We start from the raw sequence: 25,483 nt of genomic DNA on the forward strand, positions 1-25,483 counted from the left end.
AACAAGTGGGCCCTAAAATTTAAATTAATGGAAAAACACCCACCTTATCTTCCTTCTCCTAGCTCCCTTGGACTCCTTAGCTCCTTACCTTCACTTTTAATAGAGATTGATGAAGGATGAATGGTTGAGATTGGAGATGAGAGGGTGGGCCACACTTGAAGTTGAGAGGGAGTGTTGGATGAGTGAAACTTCTCATGGGATTTGGAAAAATTGCTAGAGAATGAGAGGGAGAGATAGAAATAATGGATGGAGGGATGGGTGGAGTGATGGTTGTAAGAAAGGAGTGATGAGAGGTATGGTTTAGTTTGAAATTGGTGGAGAAGAGGGATGGTTGAGGTTGAAAATGAGAAAAGAGGAATGGTGAGGTGGAAAGATGGTGGACTTTTGGAAAAAGAGGGAATGGGTGAAGTACTTTGAGGCATGGTTGCATTTATGGTTAATTAGAGGGACTAATTGTGTAGAGATTCCCTCGAAATCCGTAACGCGCGGTGTTTCTTCGGAATAAACGCTGATCGGCATCTTCTTACCTAGGTATCGGTTCGGTGCGCAAGTCACGACGTTGGAACCGCGGCGACGACGCGATCGCCAAGACATAAGTTTCGGATCGAGCCGACGTCGGTGTGCGGGACCGCTTAGATCGCGGCGCAAACACCGATCGGTGCGAAGGTTGCGAATTTGGCCAAGGACCGCGGAAGCTACAGAATGGTACGGATTAGGACACGGGTCTTACAGTGCGTTTCTGGATACTACTTGGACTCGATTCCCACGATGAGACGAGCACTGACCCTCGTGGGCCCCACCATGATGTATATTTGATATCCATACCGTTCATTGGGTGGGCCACTCCTTGAAGTGGACCCACTCCAAAAATCAGCCAGATATGAAGCTCAAGTGGCCCACATCATAGGAAATAGTGGGTATTGAACGATGACCTTTGAAACCCTTTTTAGGTCCACGGAAATTTTAGATCGGGATGAAATTTGTTTTTACTCTTCATCTAGGTCTACGTGACCTTATCAATGGGTTGGATGGCGTATAAACATTATGGTGGGCCCCACGTGGAGCCCACAGGGGGACAGTGGGTGTGTGCGTGTGCGTGTGTGTGTGGGCACGTGTGTGTGTGCATATATATATAATATTATATTATATATAATATTGTATATACTATATATAAATTATATATTATATTATATATAATATACTGGGTGGTGGGCCTTCCCCCCCCCCCCCCATGATGCAAGTGTTGCATCCAAAACCGTCCATCCATTTTGAGAGCTCATTTTATGCATGAGCTAAAAATAAGTCAGATCCACCTATTTGGTGGGACCCGTACCATGATACATGTGCTGCATCCCATCCACCCAACCATTTCAAAAGCTCATTTTATGCCAGGAGTTAAGGAATGGGCCAGATCTAAAATTCAAGTGGACCCCACCATTCAAAGTAGTGGTCAATGACGCCCACCATTCAAAATTTTCAAGGGGCCATAGCAGTTTCCCATCAAGTTGATATTGTCCCCACTCCATCTATCACTATGTAAATTATGAAAGGGGTTGATGGGAAACATATTTCATGGTGGGCCTTAGGAATTTTAATGGTGGAAATCATCACCACCACTTTTGTTGGGTGTGGCCCATTGCAATGTACATAAGGCCCGTTGGTGAGGCCCATTAATGCGGCCCATTTGACAAATGTAAGGCCCATGTGATACGGCCCATTTGATATATTGAAGGCCCAATGGGATGTACCTAAGGTCCATTGCAATGTGTGATCCCAACATGGTTTATGTAATGATGTTTACGACGGGCTATGCCTTGGGAGCAATGGTGGTTTGACGTCCACATTGCAAGTATAGTGTTGGTTAAATGTCTGCATTATGACTCTCCCTAGGGCCCATTGATAGGTCCGTACATGTGATGTGTAGGCCGTCTAGGCCCATCTTCGTTGCAAACAGAATTCATCGCCATATAACATGCTTAGTATAGTCCCATGATTCATGCTCATACGCATCATATGTATGCTTGATATGAGGAGTGATTAATCATAGCATATGCCTTCGGGCAGATTGTTTATGGGCTCCCGGATAGGCGGTGCTGCCCTACATGAGCACACGATACGTGCAGGATTGTCGCATGATTGGATAGCGTGATTCATGCATTTTGCATTGGGTGATATGGTTACTGTATGCCCTAGCAACATCAGGGTCGTAGCCTCTACAGGCATATCGTGGTTGGCAGGATTGGATATCGAAAATCTTGTTCTACATGGGGTGCTATAGATATCCCTGGGTATAAGTCTCTAAACCCTTATGGTACCAGGAGGTTACTCCAACGTCTAGACCGAGTGGGTGCATGAGCGCTGAGTGCCGATTACCAGACGGTCGCGCTTTCCACTGTGTCATGGCCGGTTGGAAGGGGGTGCGTCCTTACCCACCCGAGAGGAGGGGGCAAAGCTAAGCTGAGTTTGACCAGCTCGAGGAATGGGTCCGCTATTGACGAGCCAAGCCCGATATTGGCAGGCGGATAGTGAGGTCTTTTCCACTCATCTTATTTCGCGCGATGGGGTGGCAATCTGGCTTGGAGTGTACTAGACCCCAGTGATATTCCAGAGTTGAGCTGCATTGATATATGGACTTAGATGAGGATTCGCATGCTTGAGTTACATTTCGCATCGCATGGCCTTAGTATGGCTGACATCATCCATACCTCACATCGCATAGCCTTGGTATGGCTCATGCCATTCATAGATTCATCAGCATGTTCCGTATTACTCTGATACTACATAACCATTACCTTGCGCACACACTTTCACCGCCCTCTAAGCTTTCCATAAGCTTATACACGACCATTGCGTGCAGATGACGTTGGAGCGCAGCAGTGTTGAGGCAGGAGCGCTTCGCAGATCATCTTGGAGTTTTTTGTTTATTATCGTTGTATTTTCCTTTATGCTCATTGTACTTGTAAACTTTTTTGATCATAGTGAAAATGTGATGGAGTTTTTGGTTGTTGTTTGTAGGTTATGCCTTTGGTTATGCTTATTACGAATCAAACTAGTGTTGAAAATCCTCCTCGAGCATCCCAGGATCGGAACTTGGCGAATGGGCGCTGGGAGCCGAGAATGGGGTTCTACGAAGGCTGTCAGCGCCGGATTCGGCAATCGAAAATTTTGTGAGCCCAGTTTCCGAGTTTCACACGAATATTTTTTGTAGGTAAAAATATTTACAAAACTTTTACCTGCGAATTTGTTCATAGGTAAAAGTTGTTTCAAACGTTTTACCTACGAATACTTTCGTAGCTAAAAATATTTTCAAAACTTTTACCTTCTGAATATTCTCGTTGGGAAAAGTATTTATAGAACTTTTGCCTACGAGTCTTTTCGTAGCTAAAAACTTTTACGAAACTTTTACCTACGAATTGTTTGGTAGGTAAAACAATTTTACAAAACATATACCTACGAATATTTTTGTAGGTAAAAATAAAGTTTTACCTACGAATATTTTCGTAGCTAAAAATATTTACTGAACTTTTCCCTACAAAAATTTTCATAGGTAAAAACGTGGATGGTACTTTTACCTACGAAAATTTTCGTACGTAAAAAAAAAAAACCCGGGTGATACTTTTACCTTCGAAAATTTTCGTAGGTAAAAAACCTAGATGATACTTTTACCTACGAACATTTTCGTAGGTAAAAATGCCTTTTTTTTTCCCTATTCCAGGAAAAATTCCTGGTATACACCTGTTACAATATTCTTGATATACACCTGTGGTGTAAATATTTCATCATATTCACATTCACATCCATTTAAACCCAAAGTACATAAATCCATCCAAATATAAAATACATCCATCAATATGACATTCATTCACACGTAAATACATATAAGTTTAACATCATAAATAAAATACAAAAAATCACAAAGATGAATGCGAAGGTGGTGGAGCATCGGTGGGTAAGTGTGTAGCGAGAGCCTGAAACATCTCTGTCATCCATCGCTCATGCTCCACCCGCATCTCCTCCATCCTCCTATCCTGCTCCTCCCTCTCCCTCGCCTGCTCCTCTCCTGCTCCTCCATTTGCCTCTCCAGCTGCTCTTTGATGTCATGGACGACGACCCGTAGCTACTGAACCTCTTTCTCTGTGATATTAGCTCGGCGGGTAGCGCTCTCGCCAACGATGATGGATTGGATGGAGACAGCTCTAGCGGGTGCTATGAGCTTGGTACCATGGCCAAACCCACGCACATATCCAGAACAGGTGCCAAGCACCTCACTCAAGATCTCTCGCTCACTCCGCTGAGTACCATCAGGAGTGGGTTGACTGCGTAATGCGTAAGGTGCTGTAATGAAAACATATGAATTTTCTCTAAAAATGACATTATTATAATTTAATGCAATTAAATTTTATAATGTAAGGATTTTTACTCAAATCTCGCGGCTCTAGGATGTACCCAAGATCCCGTCGCCTTCCGACAGTGAGTCCCTCTGTAGAGGTCTACTAGTCCGGGCTCCTGGCCAGTGACTGAATCTCGCTGCGCAATCAAAAGGACAGTAAAGTTAATATAAATGCATTGAAAGAATATATCAACTTAATAATTACTAATTTCTTACCATGTTATAACGATGTCACAAATAACTTTGAACTAGCTACGTGGTTTACTTCTAACTTTTCCTTGTTCGCAAAATTTATTCTGCTCATTTTTTAAACACATTATTCATAATACATTGTTATTAATTGCGTATTTAATTATTACCTTAAGATATCGTAAATATGCAAATATTACTCGAAATGAATTAGACGAAAATCTATCGCAGAGTATCCGCTAGTCATCCAGTGACGAAATCTCGCCGCACAATCGAAAGGACAATAGAGTTAATATAAATGCATGGAAAGAATATATAAACTTAATAATTATCAGTAATTTCTTACCATGTTGTGACGAATTTTATCAAATGACTTTGAACTAATTACGTGGTTCACTTCTAACTTTCCTTTGTCAGAATTTATTTTGCTCCTCTTAATACATTATTCATAATACATTGTTATTAATTACGAATTTAATTGTTACCTTAAGATATCGTAATTATGTAAATATTACTTGAAAAGAATCAGATGAAAATCTATTGCAGAGTATCCGCTAGTTATCATGGGTCATGTGCGGAGGTGAGGACAGTGCGCCCTCCTTGTGGCTCATGCACCGCTTGTACTGCTTGTGTAATTCACTGCAGTACTCCTTGAACCGTTCCTTGATCTTGTCATCGACGACATAGAAAATGTGTGGAACACTCAAATCCAAGTCAAATTTATCCTACAGTTTCGTAAATAATAGATTAAGGCAATAAACTTATTAAGAAAATAACTCAACCGTAAAATGAACTTTTATAAAATAAATTTTAAAAAACTAAAATTTACCTGAAGGCACTGATGGATGAGCTGTCGCACATCATTTGTCACGTCTCCCTAACGGGGGGTGGTAGAGGGATCAGAGATCGGCATAAGACATCGACCTCCGACGTAAACAGTCTGGTATTATTCCCAACAGGTCTAATGTAGTCCTATGAGAATTCTACCGTCACCCTACCCTCGCACGTAAGTCGCTCTAAAAGCAACCTACACGTGGGTCCACGTCCTCGTTGGCTGGTCAACGACGCGCTGTTGCAAAAGAAATATGTAAGTTTAAAAATAAATAAAAATTATTAAAAGAAATATATGTCTAGACTTACATGCAGTGCCCGGTGTATGCACGACCGAGGGATCAGACGCTTGTGATGTAACATGTGATGGCGATGCTGGCTCCGTCGCATTACGGGTAGAAGGGGTAGATCCAGTGCACGAACGACGTACTCTCCCACCTAGTGCCATCACTGAAAATGTGCGAGCTACGAACTTATAAATTTAAACAATGTCAATACAAGTGAAATATACTAAAATATTATATAAGTAGTGTTGACGGTACAATGCATTTGTGCTTATGCTTAGAGAGATGATTAAAATATGATTAGACCATTACACTATAATGCAAGCAGAATATAATAAAACTGTAAACTTTAATCTATAACCATTGAAAATTCCATTACACATTGTCATTCTATATTAAATACACATATTTCATTGTAATACGAAACAACTTTGAGGTAAACTATCCGAAGTACTCCCTGCATAAGTTATTGTACGCTTCAGAAGCATATGTCATGTTACATGAAGCACTCGACATTGTTACAGCCAACTCGACAGTCACAATAGGAGAAATCTGGTCTCTCAGGACTCCATTCAGATGTACAAGTGACAAAGCTGCATCTTCCATAGCAAGTTTCCTATGGTTATATACCTCCATCAGCTGTGAAATTTCTTTAAGATGGTATAATCTTTCATCTGAGTCATCATTAATATATTCCTCCCTACACTCATCGACCAGACTAGGTATCTCTTTAGCCCTACCAGAAGAAGATAGGACCGGAAAGTCCATTTGCAACAGCTGATGAAGTATGCTGTGTGCTTCCGCTATGCTCCGGTTTAAGGAGGACATGATCAGAAATTGACTCAACTGCAAATGTGGATTATAAACAAGTCAATCAAAGGAACAAATCATGACTTGTAATTTTCACGTATACATGGAATACATAAATTATTTGAATTAAAAAATGACATGTAAATCATTTCTTCTTCACCATCACTATCGCTGATCAGTATTTCCTCCTCATTGTCTGCAACGTCGTCATCAATGAAACCGCTATCATCTCTAACAATATCACGTATTATTGATGCATCAACATGATCAAGTGACACATTATCTCTGTCTAATTGCACCACATCAATATCAACACTTGAATCAGTCCTTGTATCCTTAGATGGCATGTCTTCTTGATATGCTTGTTCAACCCTAGACGTGTCATTTCGCCCGTCCTCGCTATCTTCAACTTCTGGTATGGGAACGTCAAATATGTTCATGGGCTTTATTTTTGGCACCAAGTGCCAAGAGTCGCCTAACTTGGTGTCGGCGAGGTAAAATACTTGTTCGGCTTGGTGGCGAGGACAAATGGGTCGTCTTTAAACCACTTCCGAGATAAATTTACGCTCGTAAAGTAGTTATCAGTCTATATTTCCAACTTCTTATTTCTAATGTCCCACCAATCACATCTAAATAAGTACCCCGCTTTCTCATACAATAACTCCTCGATAATATCTGTCAAAATGCCATAAAAGTCAATTTCATCCTCCTCATTTGTTCCCTTCACAACCACTCCACTATTTTGTGTGGTCCTGTACTTCTCACGTTCTTTGGTGTGGAACCGAATCCCATTTACAATACAACCTATATATCTAGATACACGTCTGTCAGGGCCACACGCCAGTGAGTATAATGCATCAGACGCATCTGCAGAGTTGCTCGTGCGCAACGTCTTCATCTATTATCATGTACAGAATATAATTGTTTAGAGATTTTCATAGGTTGAAATAATGTGCAATACAACGAAAATACTAAGTGTGGTGAGATACAATGTGAAATCTTACACGTTCGGCGAACCATTCTGCAAACTAATCCTGATGCATTCGATCATAATTTTTGGGAAATTTGGACTTCATCTCGTCTATGTGTTCGCTATACACATAAATGGCACGTCGTCAAAAAGAAATATTAAGATCATCATATGTAGAGGAAACAATAATCGAGGGAAGACTTACTCCAAGTACGACTCTATTTCTTCACAATTATGTAACACATACCACCACACCTTTACTTGATCCCCAAGGTCCATATCTTGAAACATCATGGATCTTAAAGGATGAACATTATGTGCAAATACAGATACGAGTCCTTGTTCATGCTCCTGCCCTTCATTGGCATTCTGATTTTCTTGGTTGAATCTAGTCTCTATGCCACGAAGATACGTGGAGTAAAATGTCAGGTACTCATTTTCAATGTACACCTCAACAATGGATCCCTCTGGACGTGCCTTATTCATCACAAATCGTTTTAGTGTGTGAAGGTATCTGTACACAAAACCATTATGTTATACGTATAAAAACATAGAGATATATAGTTTATGGAATGAATAAAAATTTAATAGGTTCTACTACCTTTCGATCAGATACATTTAACGATATTGTATTGGGCCTGCAAGCTTCGCCTCATGTGGTAAGTGAATCGCTGGGTGTATTATGACATCGAAAAAAGTGGGTGAAAATATTCTTTCAAGTTTGTAAAAGATTACGGCAATGTCCCTCTCCAGTCGTTTAATAACATCTACATTCAACGATCTCGAACACAAAACATCTACATTCAACGATCTCGAACACAAATCCTTAAAGAATCTACCCAACTCAATCAGTGCCGCACTGATATCCTTGCTCAAGAATCCACAAATCGCAATCGGCAGTAGGCATTGCAGAAGGATATAACAATTATGACTTTTCATTCCTGTTACCTTATAGTCCATAACGTTTATGTGCTGAGATATGTTTGACGCATACCCATCAGGAAACTTCACTGATCTCAACCATTCATATAAACGCTTTCTCTCTAGTTTTGTCAACGTATAGTAGGCTACTGGTATAGTATACGAATTTTCATATGGTTGTAAGTACAACTCTTTCCTTAAACCCATTTCTTGTAGATCCAATCGAGCCTTGAAACTGTCTTTTATTTTCTTCGATGTCATCAATGTTCCGAAGACATTGTCACATATATTTTTCTCAATATGCATGACATCCAAGTTGTGTCGCAATTTCAGATCACTCCAATAGGGCAACTCAAAAAAGATGCTCTTCTTCCTCCAGTTATAGTCCAATACTGTACATTTCCTCTTCTTCAAGTGCGATGCCTTACCAAATCTAACTTCTCCAATGTTACTCAGTTGTTGCATCACATCTTCTCCAGATAGCTCTTTCGGGGGTGGCCTATGATCTTGTTTGCCATCAAAGATCATCGTCTTCCTGCGCCAACTATGATCGCTCGGAAGGAAGCGACGATGGCCCATATAACACGTTTTTCTACCATGCTTCAATGACAATGAACAAGTCTCAATACCACATGTAGGACAAGCCAACTTTCCCTTCGTGCTCCACCCAGACAAATTTCCATACGCGGGAAAGTCATTTATTGTCCACAAGACCGTTGCATGCAATTGAAATGTCTGTCCTGCAAATGTGTCATACATTTGTACACCTTGACTCCACAACTCGTTTAACTCATCTACTAACGGTCGCAAATACACATCAATGTCATTCCCAGGTGACCTGGGTCCAGGAATAAGCAATGACATCATGAAAAATGACTCCTTCATACACAACCAAGGAGGTAAATTGTAGGGCATAAGTACCACTGGCCACATACTGTATGAGCTACTCATATTACCAAATGGATTAAAACCATCACTTGCAAGACCTAGTCGAACATTGCGAGAATCCTCTACAAACCAGTCATATTGCTTGTCAAAATTTTACCAGGCTTCAGAGTCCGCAGGGTGCCTCAGTGTACTATCATCATGAACGTGTTTCTCCTTATGCCACCTCATATCTTTAGCTGTCTTATGAGATATAAACAATCTTTACAGTCTGGGTTTCAATGGGAAGTACTTTAACAACTTTTGCGGGATTTTCTTACCCCTGGCTTTATTATGCTTCTACCTAGACTCTCCACATAAATGACACTCTTCAGCCTTATCATACTTTTTCCGATATAATAAACATTTATACATACATGTATGAGTTCATAACCAAGGCTTACGTCTCGCATCAAGGATTTTGCCTCGTAATGAGACTTAGGTAATGTCTTACCGTCCGATAATGCTTCTTTTAACAACTCAAGCAACATGTCGAACGATTTGTTACTCTAACGATTTATTATCTTCAAATGAAGTAACTTTGTAAGAAAATTCAACTTGGAGAAGTTCTCACACCCTGGATAAAGTAGATGTTGCGCATCCCTTAATAGCCTATTAAACTTTTCTGATTCAACATCACCCATTGGAGGAATATCCTGGCTACTGCTTGTCGCTGCAAAATTAATATCCGTAGTTGTTCCCGTGAACACATCCCCTATGATATCTTGCATTTCGTCAACGTCTTCATCCTCGTCATTTGACACAATTGGGTCAGCAAGGACTTTAGTGGGCTCAACTCTATGGGTCATATCTTCACCATGATAGATCCACCAAGTGTAACCCTGGTCAATCCCAACTATGAACAAATCGTCCTCTACTTTGTCTAAAGTCTTATATATCTTGCATTTTCAACATGGACACCTAATCATATTCCTTAAATCTATCCAATTTCGCACAAATTTCATGAACTCTTAAACCCCTTGTTTATACTCTGGGCCAAACCCGTTCTTAGCTCGCATCTAACTCTATCCATGTCTACAATGAAAATACTGAAGTCAGTTTACGGAAATAGCTTTAAGATTAAGTTAGGTTATAGGTTTAGGTTATAGGTTATATGTTTAGGATTTGAGAATAAGTTTATGTTTAGGTTATAAGTTTAGGTTATAGGTTAAGGTTTACGTTATAAGTTTAGGTTAAGGTTGTAAGTATAGGTTATAGGTTAAGGTTTAGGTTTATATTATAGGTATAGGTTTAGGTTATAAGTGTAGGTTATAGGTTTTGGGATTTGAGAATAGGTTTAGGTTGGATTATAGGTTAAGATTTAGGGATTTGTGTTTAGGTTAAGGTTGTAAGTTTAGGTTAAAGTTATAAGTAGAGGTTATAGGTTATAGGTTAAGGTCTAGGTTTAGGTTATAAGTATAAGTTTTGGGATTTGAGAATAGGTTTAGGTTAAGGTTATAAGTCTAGGTTTAAGTTATAGGTTATAGGTTAAGGTTAAGGTCTAGGTTTAAGTTATAGGTTAAGGTTTTGGGATTTGAGAATAGGTTTAAGTTAAGGTTATAAGTATGGGTTATAGGTTAAGGTTTAGATTTAGGAAATCAGGTTCGGGTTTAAGATCAAGTTTAGGATCAGGTTTAGGTTTTAGGTTTTAGGTTATAGGTTTAGGTTTATGTTATAAGTATAGGTTTTGGGCTTTGAGAATACGTTTAGGTTATAAGTATAGGTTTATGTTGGATTATAGGTTAAGGTTTAAGTTTATGCTATAGGTATAGGTTTAGGTTATAGGTTATAAGTATAGGTTATATGTTAAGGTTAAGATTAAGATCTAGGTTATAAGTATAAGTTTTAGGATTTGAGAATAGGTTTAGGTTAAGGTTATAAGTATAGGTTTAAGTTATAGGTTAAGGTTTAGGTATAGGTTTAGGTTTAGGTTATAAGTTAAGGTTAAGGTCTAGGTTAAGGTTATAAGTATAGGTTAAGTATAGGTTATAAGTTTAGGTTTAGGTTGTAGGTTAATATCTTGGGATTTGAGAATAGGTTTAGGTTAAGGTTATAAGTATGGGTTATAGGTTAAGATTTAGGTTTAGGAAATCGGGTTTGGGTCCGGGATCGGGTTTAGGTTATAGGTTACAGGTTATAAGTATAGGTTATAGGTTAAGGTTAAGGTCTAGGTTTAGGTTATAGGTTAAGGTTTTGGGATTTGAGAATAGGTTTCGGTTTAGGTTATAGGTATAGGTTTAGGTTATAGGTTATAAGTATAGGTTATAGGTTAAGGTTAAGGTCTAGGTTTATGTTATAGGTTAAGGTTTTGAGATTTGAGAATAGGTTTAGGTTAAGGTTATAAGTATGGGTTACAGGTTAAGGTTTATGTTTAGGAAATCGGGTTCGGGTTCAGGATCGGGTTTAGGTTTGGGTTTAGGTTTTAGGTTATAGGTTATAAGTATAGGTTATAGGTTAAGATTAAGGTCTAAGTTTAGGTTATACGTATAGGTTTTGGGATTTGAGAATAGTTTTCGGTTAAGGTTATAAGTCTAGGTTTAGGTTATAGGTTAATGTTTAGGTTTAGGTTATAGGTATAGGTTTAGGTTAAGGTTAAGGTCTAGGCTTAGGTTATAGGTTAAGGTTTTGGGATTTGAGAATAGGTTTAGGTTAAGGTTATAAGTATGGGTTATAGGTTAAGGTTTAGGTTTAGGAAATCGGGTTCGGGTTCAGGATCGGGTTTAAATTTAGGTTTAGGTTTTAGGTTTTAAGTTAAATGTTTATGTTTAGGTTTAGGTTTATGTTATAAGTATAGATTATAGGATTTGAGAATAGGTTTAAGTTATAAGTATAGGTTTAGGTTGGATTATAGGTTAAGGTTTAGGGATTTGAGTTTAGGTTAAGGTTTAGGTTTATGCTATAGGTATAGGTTTAAGTTATTGGTTATAAGTATAGGTTATAGGTTAAGGTTAAGATTAAGGTCTAGGTTATAAGTATAAGTTTTGGGATTTGACAATAGGTTATAAGTATAGGTTTAGGTTATAGGTTAAGGTTTAGGTATAGGTATAGGTTATAGGTATAGGTTAAGTATAGGTTATAAGTTTAGGTTTAGGTTGTAGGTTAATGTTTTGGGATTTGAGAATAGGTTTAGGTTAAGGTTTAGGTTTAGGAAATCGAGTTCGGGTTCGGGATCGAGTTTAGGTTTGGGTTTAGGTTATAGGTTATAGGTTATAAGTATAGGTTATAGGTTAAGATTAAGGTGTAGGTTTACGTTATACGTATAGGTTTTGGGATTTGAGAATAGTTTTAGGTTAAGGTTATAAGTCTAGGTTTAGGTAATAGGTTAAGGTTTAGGTTTAGGTTATAGGTATAGGTTTAGGTTATAGGTTATAAGTATAGGTTGTAGGTTAAGGTTATGGTCTAGGTTTAGGTTATAGGTTAAGGTTTTGGGATTTAAGAATAGGTTTAGGTTAAGGTTATAAGTATGAGTTATAGGTTAAGGTTTATGTTTAGGAAATCGGGTTCGGGTTTGGGATCGGGTTTAGGTTTGGGTTTAGGTTTTAGTTTATAGGTTATAGGTTATAGGTTAAGGTTAATGTCTAGGTTTATGTTATAAGTATACATTTTGGAATTTCAGAATAGATTTAGGTTAATGTTATAAGACTAGGTTTAGGTTATAGGTTAAGGTTTAGGTTTAGGTTATAGGTTATAAGTATAGGTTATAGGTTAAGGTTATAAGTTTAGGTTTAGGTTATAGGTTAAGGTTTAGGTTTATGTTATAGGTATAGGTATAGGTTATAGGTTATAGGTTAAGGTTATGGTCTAGCTTCTCATTTTAGTAATAATGGTCTATAGCTTCTCATTTGGTGTTGATACATTGGCTTATTTGGATAATGTTATAATTGAATCATCAATCTCACAACCATCTCTTCTGTTGGTTTCCTATCATGTCATATATGCCAGTTTCACCCAATTGGTGTTTGATGTTAGATGGAACCAATATCTAGAACTTGGACCAGACCCCAACCTGTTTTTTGTGGGTTGTGCAGTTCCAAAATGGTCCAACCTATCTAACCCATGATGTTCCCATGACAACATAAATTAATAAAATAGATATTTGATCAATTGACTCAACTATTCATATGAGTAGAGAGATTGAGATGGATGTTGTTCATAGACTTCAAGTGGGTTGGAAGAAATGGAGATGTGCCTTGAGAGTTTTTTATGTGATCATTGTGTAACAGTCAAACTAAAAGGGAAATTTTATAGAATGGCTATAAGACTAGCTATGCTGCATGGGATAGAATGTTGTGCAATTAAGGAAGAATGTGTTCGTAGGATGAGTGTAGCTGGCACAAGGATGTTGATATGAATGAGTGGGAAGACAAGGAAGGATAGAAATAGAAATGAATGCGTTCAGGGAATTTGGGAGTACTAGTACCAATAGGTAATAAAATGGGGGGAAAGTAGACAGATTGTTTGGTCACACGCAATGGAGAGACCAAGAACTGCAATGGTTAGATGGAGTGAGTTGGTATAAGTTGAAGTTTAAGAAACACAGAGAAACAAATATAGTGATATGTACATGAGGCTGTTGAAGTTTAAGAAACAAAAGTCTTATAATTTTTTTGAATGACTATAAAGGTATTTAAATTCAGTTTGTTATATAAATACCTCGAATCAGAATCATAATCATAATCATAATCATAAAAGTTTTTTTAATTTTAGTTGGTTGTCCAAATGATTCTTGAACTTTTATTGAAAATGATACTCTTGTCATTCAATATTCAAAACCTTTGCCCATACTCCAGATTTTTTATTTAGTAGCTCAGTCAGGTCAATGATAAGTGCACCAACTTCATCAAAGAATCACAGATTGGAAGGGAGTCAATCAGATAGTTTCTTTAATTTTCTTTTTTCATCATAAATTGATACTGAGTTTAAACCAGCCATTACATTCTCTGGCACATATATTTTTAACTGTGGAAAACAGTCTTAGAATCTTCATCATACTGTATATATGTAGTTTCTCTTTCACTTGTGAATTTATTTCTCTACCTAGTTTTAAAACTAATGAGTTCTTCATACTAATTTCATGTAGCATTTCTTGGTATCATTAGATTTTGCTTCCATGCACTAACATATACTACATCAAAGTTTCTACTGAAATGGTTGTTTCAGTATGAACATAAGCACAGACAATGGTCAGCCACTATCTCTTTGGGACTGATATCAAGTTGTTTACATGCAATGGATTCAAGATAAATTCCAAATCATCATCGGACTTCTTGAGGTACATGCTGGTTCATGCATACATACAAATGCTAACATCATTGTCGTCATTATCATTAACATCACCCGACTGTGTATGGTTGCTTGACTTGTTCTTAATATCCTATGGACAGCATTGGATGGGCCTGACCATTTGAATAGGCCGTGTTTATACATTTGCTCGAAATTAATGGAACAGACTTGGATGTGCGTCGGAGCTATCCGGATGAGTGGGGGTCCCTGGAAGGTGGAACCGCTGTTATGACCATGATGAAGGTGTCCATTTCCTATGGACAACATTGGAGAGACCTGACTATTTGGACATGCCGTATTTATGTATTTGCTCAAAATTAATGGAGCAGACTCGGATGTGCGTCGGAGCTATCCGGATGAGCGGGGGTCCGTCGAAGGTGGGAACCGCTATTATGACCATGATGAAGCTGTCCATTTTCTATGGACAACATTGGAGGGGCGTGACCATTTGGACAGGCCGTATTTTTATATCTGCTCGAAATTAATGGAGCAGACCCGGATGTGCGTCGGAGCTATCCGGATGAGCAGGTTCCCTGGAAGGTGGGAACCGCTGTTATGACCATAATGAAGCCGTCCATTTTCTATAGACAATATTGGAAGGACCTGGCCATTTGGACAAGCTGTGTTTATATCTTGTTTATATCTGTATTTGCAGGGACCACACTCTTAACCTAAATTACACCCTAAACCTATAACATATAACATAAACCTATACTTATAACCTTAACCAAAACATATTCTCAAATTCCAAAACCTATACTTATAGTCGAAATCTAAACCTAAACCTAAAACCTAAACCTAAACCTAAACCAAAACCTATAACCTTAACCTCAACCAAAACCTATAACCTAAACCTTCACCTATAACTTATAACCTGTAACCTAAACTTATAACCTATAACCTAACCTTAACCTAAACTTAAAACCTAAATTTAAACCTATAACCTAAACCTATAAACTAAAACCTAAACCAGAACCTAAAACTTAAATGTATTCTCAAATCCCCAAACGTAAACCTACACCTAATCCTAATCTCAACTCCCTAACCTAAATCTAAACCTAAACTTGAAAATTCAAACCTAAACCCGATCCCGAACCCGAACCCGATTTCCTAAAACTAAACCTTAACCTATTCTCAATTCCCTAAAGTTGTAACCTATAACATAAACCTAAACCTAACCTAAACCTATAACCTTAACCTACACCTAAAACCTAAACCTAAACCAAAACCTATAACCTTAACTTAAACCAAAACCTATAACCTAAACCTTAACCTATAACCTATAACGTATAACATAAACTTATAACCTTAACCTAAACCTAAAACCAAAACCTAAACCTATAACCTAAACCTATAACCTTAGCCTAATAGATTATAAGTTATAGGTTATAGCTTTGCATATAACCTTAAACTTAACCTATAACCTTAAAAGGCTATAAGTTATAGGTTATAGTTTTGCATATAACCTTAAACTTAACCTATAAACTTAAACTCGATTATAAGTTATAGTTTTGTATATAACCTTAGAAAACTCGATTATAAGTTATAGGTTATAGTTTTTTAGTTAAGGTTATAAGTTTAGATTATAAGTTATAGGTTATAGCTTTGGTCTATAATCTTAAACTTAACCTATAAACTTAAACTAGATTATAAGTTATAGGTTATAGCTTTGCATATAACCTTAAACTTAACCTTAACCTTAACCTTAACCTATAACGTATAACCTTAACCTAAACCTATAACCTATAACCTTAACCTTAACCTATAACCTTAGCCTAACTCAATTTTCTAAACCTATAACCTAAACCTTAACCTATAACCTATAACGTATAACATAAACTTATAACCTTAACCTAAACCTAAAACCAAAACCTAAACCTATAACCTAAACCTATAAACTAAAACTTAAACCTAAACCTAAACCTAAAACATAAATGTATTCTCAAATCCCTAAACCTAAACATACACCTAATCCTAATCTCAACTCCCTAACCTAAACCTAAACCTAAACTTGAAAACCCAAACCTAAACCCGATCCTGACCCAAACCCAATTTCCTAAAACTAAACCTTAACCTATTTTCAATTCCCTAAAGCTATAACCTATAACTTTAACCAAAACCTATAACATAAACCTTAACCTATAACCTATAATCTAAACTTATGACCTATAACTTAACCTTAACCTAAACCTAAACCTATAACCTAAACCTATAAACTAAAACCTAAACCTAAACCTAAAACCTAAATGTATTCTCAAATCCCTAAACCTAAACCTACACCTAATCCTAATCTCAACTCCTTAGCCTAAACCTAAACCCGAACCCGAACCCGATTTCCTAAACCTAAACCTAAACCTATTCTCAATTCCCTAAACCTTAATCTATAACCTAACTTAAACCTAAACCTATAACCTACACTTATAATCTAAACCTAAACGTAAAAACTAAACCTAAACCTATAACCTAAATGTATTCTCAAATCCCTACACCTAATCCTAATCTCAACTCCTTAACCTAAACCGAAACCTAAACTTGAAAATTGAAACCTAAACCCGATACCGAACCCGAACTCGAACCCAATTTCTTAAACCTAAACCTTAACCTATTCTCAATTCCTTAAAGCTATAACCTATAACCTATAACCTAAACCTAAACCTAAAACCTAACCCTAAACCTAAAACCTAAATGTAATCTCAAATCCCTAAACCTAAACCTATAACCTAAACCTAAACGTATAACCTACACTTATAACCTAAATGTAATCTCAAATCCCTAAACCTAAACCTTAACCTATTCTCAATTCCTTAAACCTTAACCTATAACCTAACTTAAACCTAAACCTATAACCTATACTTATAACCTAAAACCTAAATGTATTCTTAAATCCCTCAACCTAAACCTACACCTAATCCTAATCTCAACTCCTTAACCTAAACCTAAACTTGAAAACCCAAACCTAAACCCGATCCCGAACCCGAACCAAATTTCCTTAACCTAAACCTTAACCTATTCTCAATTCCCTAAAGCTATAACTTATAACTTAAACCTATAAATTAAAACTTAAACCTAAACCTAAAACCAAAATGCATTCTCAAATCCCTAAACCTAAACCTACACCTAATCCTAACCTCAACTCCTTAACCTAAACCTAAAATTAAATTTAAAAATTCAAACCTAAGCCCGATCTCGAACCCAGACCCAATTTCCTAAACCTAAACTTAAACCTTAACCTATTCTCTATTCCCTAAAGTTATAACCTATAACCTATAACCTAAACCTAACCTAAACCTATAACCTTAACCTAAACCTAAACCTAAACCTAAACCTAAATCTAAAACTTAAATGTATTCTTAAATCTCCAAACCTAAACCTAAACCTACACCTAATCTTAATCTCAACTCTCTAACCTAAACCTAAACCTAAACTTGAAAACCCAAACCTAAACCCGATCCCGAACCCGAACCCGATTTCCTAAACCTAAACCTTAACCTATTCTCAATTTCCTAAAGCTATAACTTATAACCTAAACCTATATCCTAAACCTAAACCTATAACCTTAACCTAAACCAAAACCTATGACCTAAACCTTAACCTATAACCTATAACCTAAACTTATATCCTATAACCTTACCTTAACCTTAACCTAAACCTAAACCCTAAACCTTAACCTTAACCTAAAACCTAAATGTATTCTCAAATCCCTAAACCTAAACCTATACCTAATCCTAATCTCAACTCCCTAACCTAAATCTAAACCTAAACCTAAACTTGAAAACCTAAACCTAAACCCGAACCCGATTTCCTAAACCTAAACCTTAACCTATTCTTAATTCCCTAAAGCTATAACCTAAAACCTAAACCTAAATGTATTCTCAAATCCCTAAACCTAAACCTACACCTAATCCTAATCTCAAGTCCTAAACCTAAACCTAAACTTGAAAACCCAAACCTAAACCCGAACCCGATTTCCTAAACCTAAACCTTAACCTATTCTTAATTCCCTAAAGCTATAACTTATAACCTAAACCTATAACCTAAACATAAACCTAAACCTATAACCTTAACCTAAACCAAAACCTATGAGCTAAACCTTAACCTATAACCTATAACCTAAACTTATATCCTATAACCTAACATTAACCTTAACCTAAACCTAAAACCTAAACCTTAACCTATAACTTAAAACCTAAACTTAAACCTAAAACTTAAATGTATTCTCAAATCCCTAAACCTAAACCTAATCCTACACCTAATCCTAATCTTAACTCCCTAACATAAACCTAAACATAAACTTGAAAATCCAAACGTATACCCGATCCCGAACTCGATTTCCTAAACCTAAACCTTAACCTATTCTCAATTCCCTAACGCTATGAATAATTTTTTGTATTTTATTTATGATGTTAAACTTATATGTATTTATGTGTGGATAAACGTCATATGGATAAGATTGTTTGTGTTTGGATGGATATAGTTTATGTTTGGATGAATGTAGTTTATGTTTGGATGGATTTACGTAGTTTGGGTTTAGATGGATGTGAATGTGAATATGATGAAATATATTATATAACATGTGTATATCAGGAAGAATATGATGAACTATATTGTAAGAGGTGTATATTGACCCTCTCATAAGGGACGGTCCATGACCGTCCTTTTAAAGGACAGTCCATGGCCATCCTTTGAAGGCCCATAAGAGACGGTCCAGGGTAGTTCTTTTTATGATGAAATATATTATATAACATGTGTATATCAGGAAGAATATGATGAACTATATTGTAAGAGGTGTATATCAGGAATTTTGAGCTGGAAAATCTTTTAAGAAAAAAGACTTTTACCTACGAAATATTTTGTAGGTAAAGTTTAATTCATGTTTTCTTCTTCTTAGAAATGTTTTTACCTACGACAATTTTTATGGGCAAAAGTCTCCTTATTTCAAACTTAATCTAAATATTATATTTTACAGGTTTTGTACCTACGAAAAATTTCGTAGGTAAAGGTCTTAAATACATTTACAACCTAACTTAGAGATTATATTTTTACTTACAAATCATTGTGTACGTAAAAGTCCCCTACACGTTTTTTCGCTACAAAATCTTTCGTAGGTAAAAGTCTCATCTTTAAATATCTTTTGTAAGTAAAAGTCTCATCTTTAAGTTAAATATTATATTTTTACCTATAAAATATTTCTTCATAGGTAAAAGTCTCATCTTTAAGTTAAATATTATATTTTTGCCTATGAAATATTTTGTAGGGAAAACAATATTCGTAGGTAAAAGTCTCAGACTTTTTTCTGCCTACGAAACCGTTGGTAGGTAAAAGTAAACTTTTCGTTTTTTGGTTTTTAAAAAAATTCAAAACACCTTTACCTACGACAATTTTCGTAGGCAAAGATGGTCGTTTGTTTGTATTTTGAAAAAATGAAAACACCCTTTACCTACGAAAATTATCGTAGGCAAAGATGACTTTTAAAAATTCAAAACACCTTTTACCTGCGAACATATTCGTAGGTAAAGATGACAAACACGAACATATTCGTAGGTAAAGATGACTTTTTACCAAAATGAAAACATCCTTTACCTACGAAAATTGTCGTAGGGAAATATGACTTTTACTCAGTAAAAGTCAACTGAGAAAACTTTTCGATTCTTTGGTAGCTGAAAAATTAAAAAAACCAAAAAGAGGGATTCTAGTTGTAAGATATCTAATGTAACCGTAGCTGGAATTGAGATCTCATTCAAAGAGAAAGATATCAAATATCTGGAGTTTCTTTTTGTATCCTATACGGATGATCCGATCCGCAAGGACCTTGATTGGGAATTCTTTGATCGTCTTTCTCCGAGTAGGAGTTGGGAAGAAGTTGTCAATAATAGATTACCTAGAGAAATAGGTAAAAGGAATTTCCATCCAAGATTTAATAGTTGGTCCATTCTCATCCTAGTTTGTTTCGAGAAAGATATCGATCCATTCCAATTCGTACTTTTTATATTGATTCTTTTCCGATCGCGATGTCTGGATCCATGGATGTATGGGTCGATAGCGGGCCTGTTCATGGATTATCGAAAATGTGCAATAGCTAGGGGAGTGAATCACTAACCCTGACCAAATGTCGAATGAAGATTCAAAGATGGATGCTGGAAAATAGATAGGTCTGCTAAATCCGAAGAACGAATTCTCATTCGTGGATAAACTCTCTCTCGAAGCCATGAGCATACCGGCGTGGTAAGTGACGGGAGCGTTAGCGACCGGTTGGTTGCTAAGGTGAAGAAGGTCCTTTAAGGCGCAAGTGTAGGTAAGTGACGGTAGCGCGTTCAACTGAGAAAACTTTTCGATTCTTTGGTAGCTGAAAAATTGAAAAAACCTTTTACCTGCAAAAATATTCGTAGGATCCTTTACAAATGAAAATTCTCGTAGGGGGAAATATAAAAAACCTTTTACCTGCGAAAATATTCGTAGGTAAATATCATAGGTTTTTTTTGTAATTAGAAAAATTGAAAACCTTTACCTACGAAAATTAAAAGTTTTGAGAAAGAGAGAGAAAGAGAGAGAGAGGTGTGTGTATATATTCCATGTGGGGCCATCTAACCCGCACACTAGATACAAAGTGGGACCCATAATGATGACGCTTGGATTGGCTTGATTTTGAGGCTCCAAACTTCCATGGTAGGGCTAACCTGCTTTACAGGTTCTGATTGGTGTGAGAATTCTGTGGGGCCCACCGTGATGTATGTGCTTCAACCGCGCCATCCCATTTGCATAATGCCCAAATCGAAGCATATCCAAATCACCACCGTTGAAAAAGTGGTAATAATGATAATGACGTCCACCATCGTTGAAAAAGTGGCAATAATGATAATGACGTCCTTAGGGCCCACAGTGGTATTTATTTGTCATCCAACCTGTTCATAAGGTCACATAGATCAGGATGAAGGGAAAACACAAATATCAGGTTGTTCAAAAACTTTAGTGGCCCACAAGAAGTTTTCAACTATAGCCGTTCAATTCCCACTGTTTCTTTTAGTGTGGCACCTGAGCTTTGTATATATTTCAATTTTGGGCTCATATACCCTGATATGAGCTACAAAAACAGATGAACGGATAAAACACGTACATCAAGGCAGCCCCCAGTCTTCAAACCATGGTAGGGCCACATTACACAATCTACACATACAACCCACGGTGGGCCCCATGCGTAATCCACAAAGCAAATGAGACATGAAATAATCTTATGATTCGAACGGTCCATATATTAGATAATGCCATAAATAAGCTATTGGCGCTTAACCACACCTCGACAACGATTCGAAACTTTTGAATTTTCAAGTTGAATGAAAGCCATTAAAAATCACATTTATTTTCAGATGGTGATAATCTCAATCATCCATTAAGCGTAACTTTCTAAAGGCGGCTCATTATAGCATAAGATTCAACGGGATGGATGGCTCTGATATGCAAACCCCTCAGTGTGTGGGCCCCGACGTGTGACAACACACACTAGATCTTGAGTTGCAAGGCTCCTTTGCATACTATTTCTTTGAGAAAAGGTTTGATGCTCTGAAAACTTGTGATGGTTGATACTCGGGTACTTAAATATTGAATATGTGTGACGTAATTACTACATAGTAACTTCCCAAATCACGTGTCCCATTTTAGATGTACAATGTACCAAAAATCAGGCTTATTTTGATTATCTAACCATTTTTATTTATTTGCTTTTTTTTACACACGCAAAAACACCCACACACTCATGCTAGTGGAATTTCACCACCTATGGATACTCCAACCCTTGACTGGGTGTTGAAACTCCTGAGAGTCTACCATCCGAGCCAAAGGGCCTGTTTGGTCGGGCAGATTGAATGGGATTGGATTGTATTAGAGTGGATTGCATGGATTTCAAGGTAATGATAGCTGCGTCAGTGCATTGGTGCAAGATCTATGGGATTGCTATATCCCAGGATTGCTATATCCCATCTGTTTGGCATGCCCCGCCAATCCTGGGATTAAACCTTCCAATCCCTTTTAATATCTCGAACCAAACATGTCCCTGACAATTTTGAAGGGATTATGGTGGATTGGATGAGATTTAAAGGTAATGATGGTCATGTCGGTAGATTGTCTTAAGATCCATGGGATTGCTATATCCGGGGGATCAGGGATCCCGTGTCTATTTGGCACGCCTGGCCAACCCCGGGATCTATCTTCCAATCCCTTCCAATCTTCCCGGCCAAACAGGTCCTAAGGATCTGTTGGATATGTTGACATTTATTGGATGGTTAATAAGGAAAGATCCAATGGTCCTATTTCACCAAATAAGTGTCTCATATAAGCTGGGGGGAATTTCTACATCCCTAAGCTCTGTGGCCCACCATGATGTATGTGTCATATCGGATGCGGATTGTGTCCTACCCGGCTGTCTCCGGTTGGGAATGGGAAGGAGCTTTGAGTGGCCACCGTAATGCATGAGTCTTATCCATACCATCCATCTATTTTTTTTATATCATTTTTGGCCATAAGCGGGAAAATAAGTCAGGTCCAACTCTCAAGTGTACCACACCACAGGAAGCTTACTGTTTAAACTTTTCGAAGGCCCACCGTAATATTTATTTTCCATCTAACCTATTCATAAAGTTACATAAACCTGGATGAAGAGAAAACACAAATATCACCTCCATCCAAAATTTATGTGGCCTTAAGAGGTTTTCAATGGTAAGATTTTAATCCCCATTATGTAATCCACTTAAGCCTTGTATCTGTCTCATTTTTGGGTTTATATACTAAAATGATAAGAAAAAAATAAATGGATGGTGTAGATAAGACCTGTACATCACGGTGGCCACTCAAATCTCCTTCCCGTTCTCAGCTGGAGACTGGCGGGGTTAGGACGCAGTCCGCGTCCAAGTCACATGACTCATATCAACTTCTGGTACGCCACCTCATTTGAGATTTGGAAGCAGATTGCGTGGCGTGGACGTTACTAAGTCGGAAATGGATTGGCTACTCCTCCAACCTGGCTGTGTGATTCATCCATTCGGAAGCGGATTGAGTAGTGATGACTCACTATGCTTGGCGTACGGAGTAAACTCTGTGAAGTCCACCATGATTTATGTATTTTATCCGCTCCGTCCATCCATTTTATCAGATAATTTTAGGTCTTAAGCCCAAAACTAAAGCATGTATAATGGCCAAATGGACCACACCAAAGGAAACAATCGAGTTGAATGTTTACTGTTGAAAAATTCTTGGGGTCCATAGAAGTTTTGGATCAAGCTTATATTTGTGTTTTCCCTTCATCCATGTCCGTATGATATTATGAACAGGTTTGATGATAGAAAAACATCACTGTGGGGCTTAGAAAAGTTTCAACGGTGGAAATCATTATCCCCACTCTTTCCTGTGGTATGATCCACTTGATCTTTGGATATGCTTTAATTTTGGGATCAACACCTTAAATTAGACGAGAAAACAGATGGACGGAGTGGATAGACCACATACATTCAAGGTGGGCCCAACTGAGTTTACTTAGTACGATAACAGCGTACGAGTAACTCAGTACGCAATCCGATTTCATTGACTACAACATCAAAACCATAATTCTCTCTATGATAGGCTATGACTGGTGATAAAATTCCAGTGGTCCACATGACTATGATAAATGATGATTATTCCATTCATCTGGGCCTCTAAGACCTAATCAACAGATTGGATATCAAATAAACACTACAATGGCCCTAAGGAGGATTTAAATAGTGGATATCTAATCTATGTTGTTTTCATGTGATGTGGTCCACGTGATACTTATATCCCTCTCAATATTTGGATAAATCCCTAAAATTATCTGTAAAAATGGATGAACAGAATGGATGAAACATATACATCATGGTGCGATCTACATACAACCGACTATCAGCCACGGGGCTGGTGGCAGGGGGAGTAGCCAATCCGTTTCCCACTAAGTCCTGCCATGCATGTGCTATATCTACACCATCCATCCTTTGTATTGACTCACGTCAGCAAGTCCTGTGAGCCCCACCATGATGCAGGTGATATATCCACACCGTCCATCCGTTTTTTCAGATTATTTAAGGGCATGAACCCAAAAATAAAATAGATCCAAAGCTCAGGTGGATCACAGCACATAAAAGCAGTAGGAATTGAATGCCTACCATTGAAAACTTTTAGGGCCACAGAAGTTTTAGATAAGCTTATATTTGTGTTTTCCCCTCATTTAAGTATGTGTGATCTTACGAACAGGTTGGATGGCTAATAAACAGTATAATGGGCACTAAGAAGATTTAAACGGTGGATATCATTGGCGTAGTCTACTTGAGTTTTTGATCTGTCTCATTTTTTCCCTCATTCTCCAAAATGATCTCGCAGAATAAAAAAAAGATGGTGCGGATATTAAGCATAAATCATAAATAATGTGGAGCCCACAGAAACTTTCGGCGTTAACACACCGCGACATCTACGCGGCGCGTCCAAGAAGAGGGGCGCGATGTCGGTATCGACCCCTCTCGTACCAATATGTCGGTACACGTCAGAGTTTTTGCACGTTCCATGATGTATTGATTTTATCCACTCCGTCCATCTAATTTAACAGATAATTTTATGGCACAATTTTAAAAACGAGGCAGATTTAATTCTCAGGTCGACCACACTACAGGAAAAAATGGTAATAGAACGACCACCATTAAAATTTTCTAGGACCACTGTAATGTTTGTTTCCTATCCAATCTGTTAATTAGATCACACCAACCTGGATGAAGGGAAAACAAAGATATGATCTCGATCCAAAACTTTTGCGGCCCTAAGAAGCTTTTAATGGTGGGCATTCAATCACCTTTGTTTCTTGTTGTGTGGTCCACTTGGTATTTGGGACAA

The 25,483-nt window shown here is 37.5% G+C and overlaps 1 protein-coding gene and 1 long non-coding RNA gene across 2 annotated transcripts in view; both read left to right on the plus strand.

Moving 5' to 3' along the window:
• LOC131221005 (protein CYSTEINE-RICH TRANSMEMBRANE MODULE 4-like) overlaps positions 1-25,483 on the plus strand; it is a 44,761-nt gene that overhangs the window by 9,336 nt on the left and 9,942 nt on the right. The window lies entirely within an intron of this gene.
• On the plus strand, positions 11,263-13,127 carry LOC131221007 (uncharacterized). The gene is made up of 3 exons (XR_009158941.1): positions 11,263-11,274; positions 11,497-11,650; positions 13,024-13,127. It is a non-coding gene; the product is annotated as an uncharacterized LOC131221007 (long non-coding RNA).

This window comes from Magnolia sinica, chromosome 12 (assembly GCF_029962835.1).
Source record: "Magnolia sinica isolate HGM2019 chromosome 12, MsV1, whole genome shotgun sequence".
Classification (NCBI taxonomy): domain Eukaryota; kingdom Viridiplantae; phylum Streptophyta; class Magnoliopsida; order Magnoliales; family Magnoliaceae; genus Magnolia; species Magnolia sinica.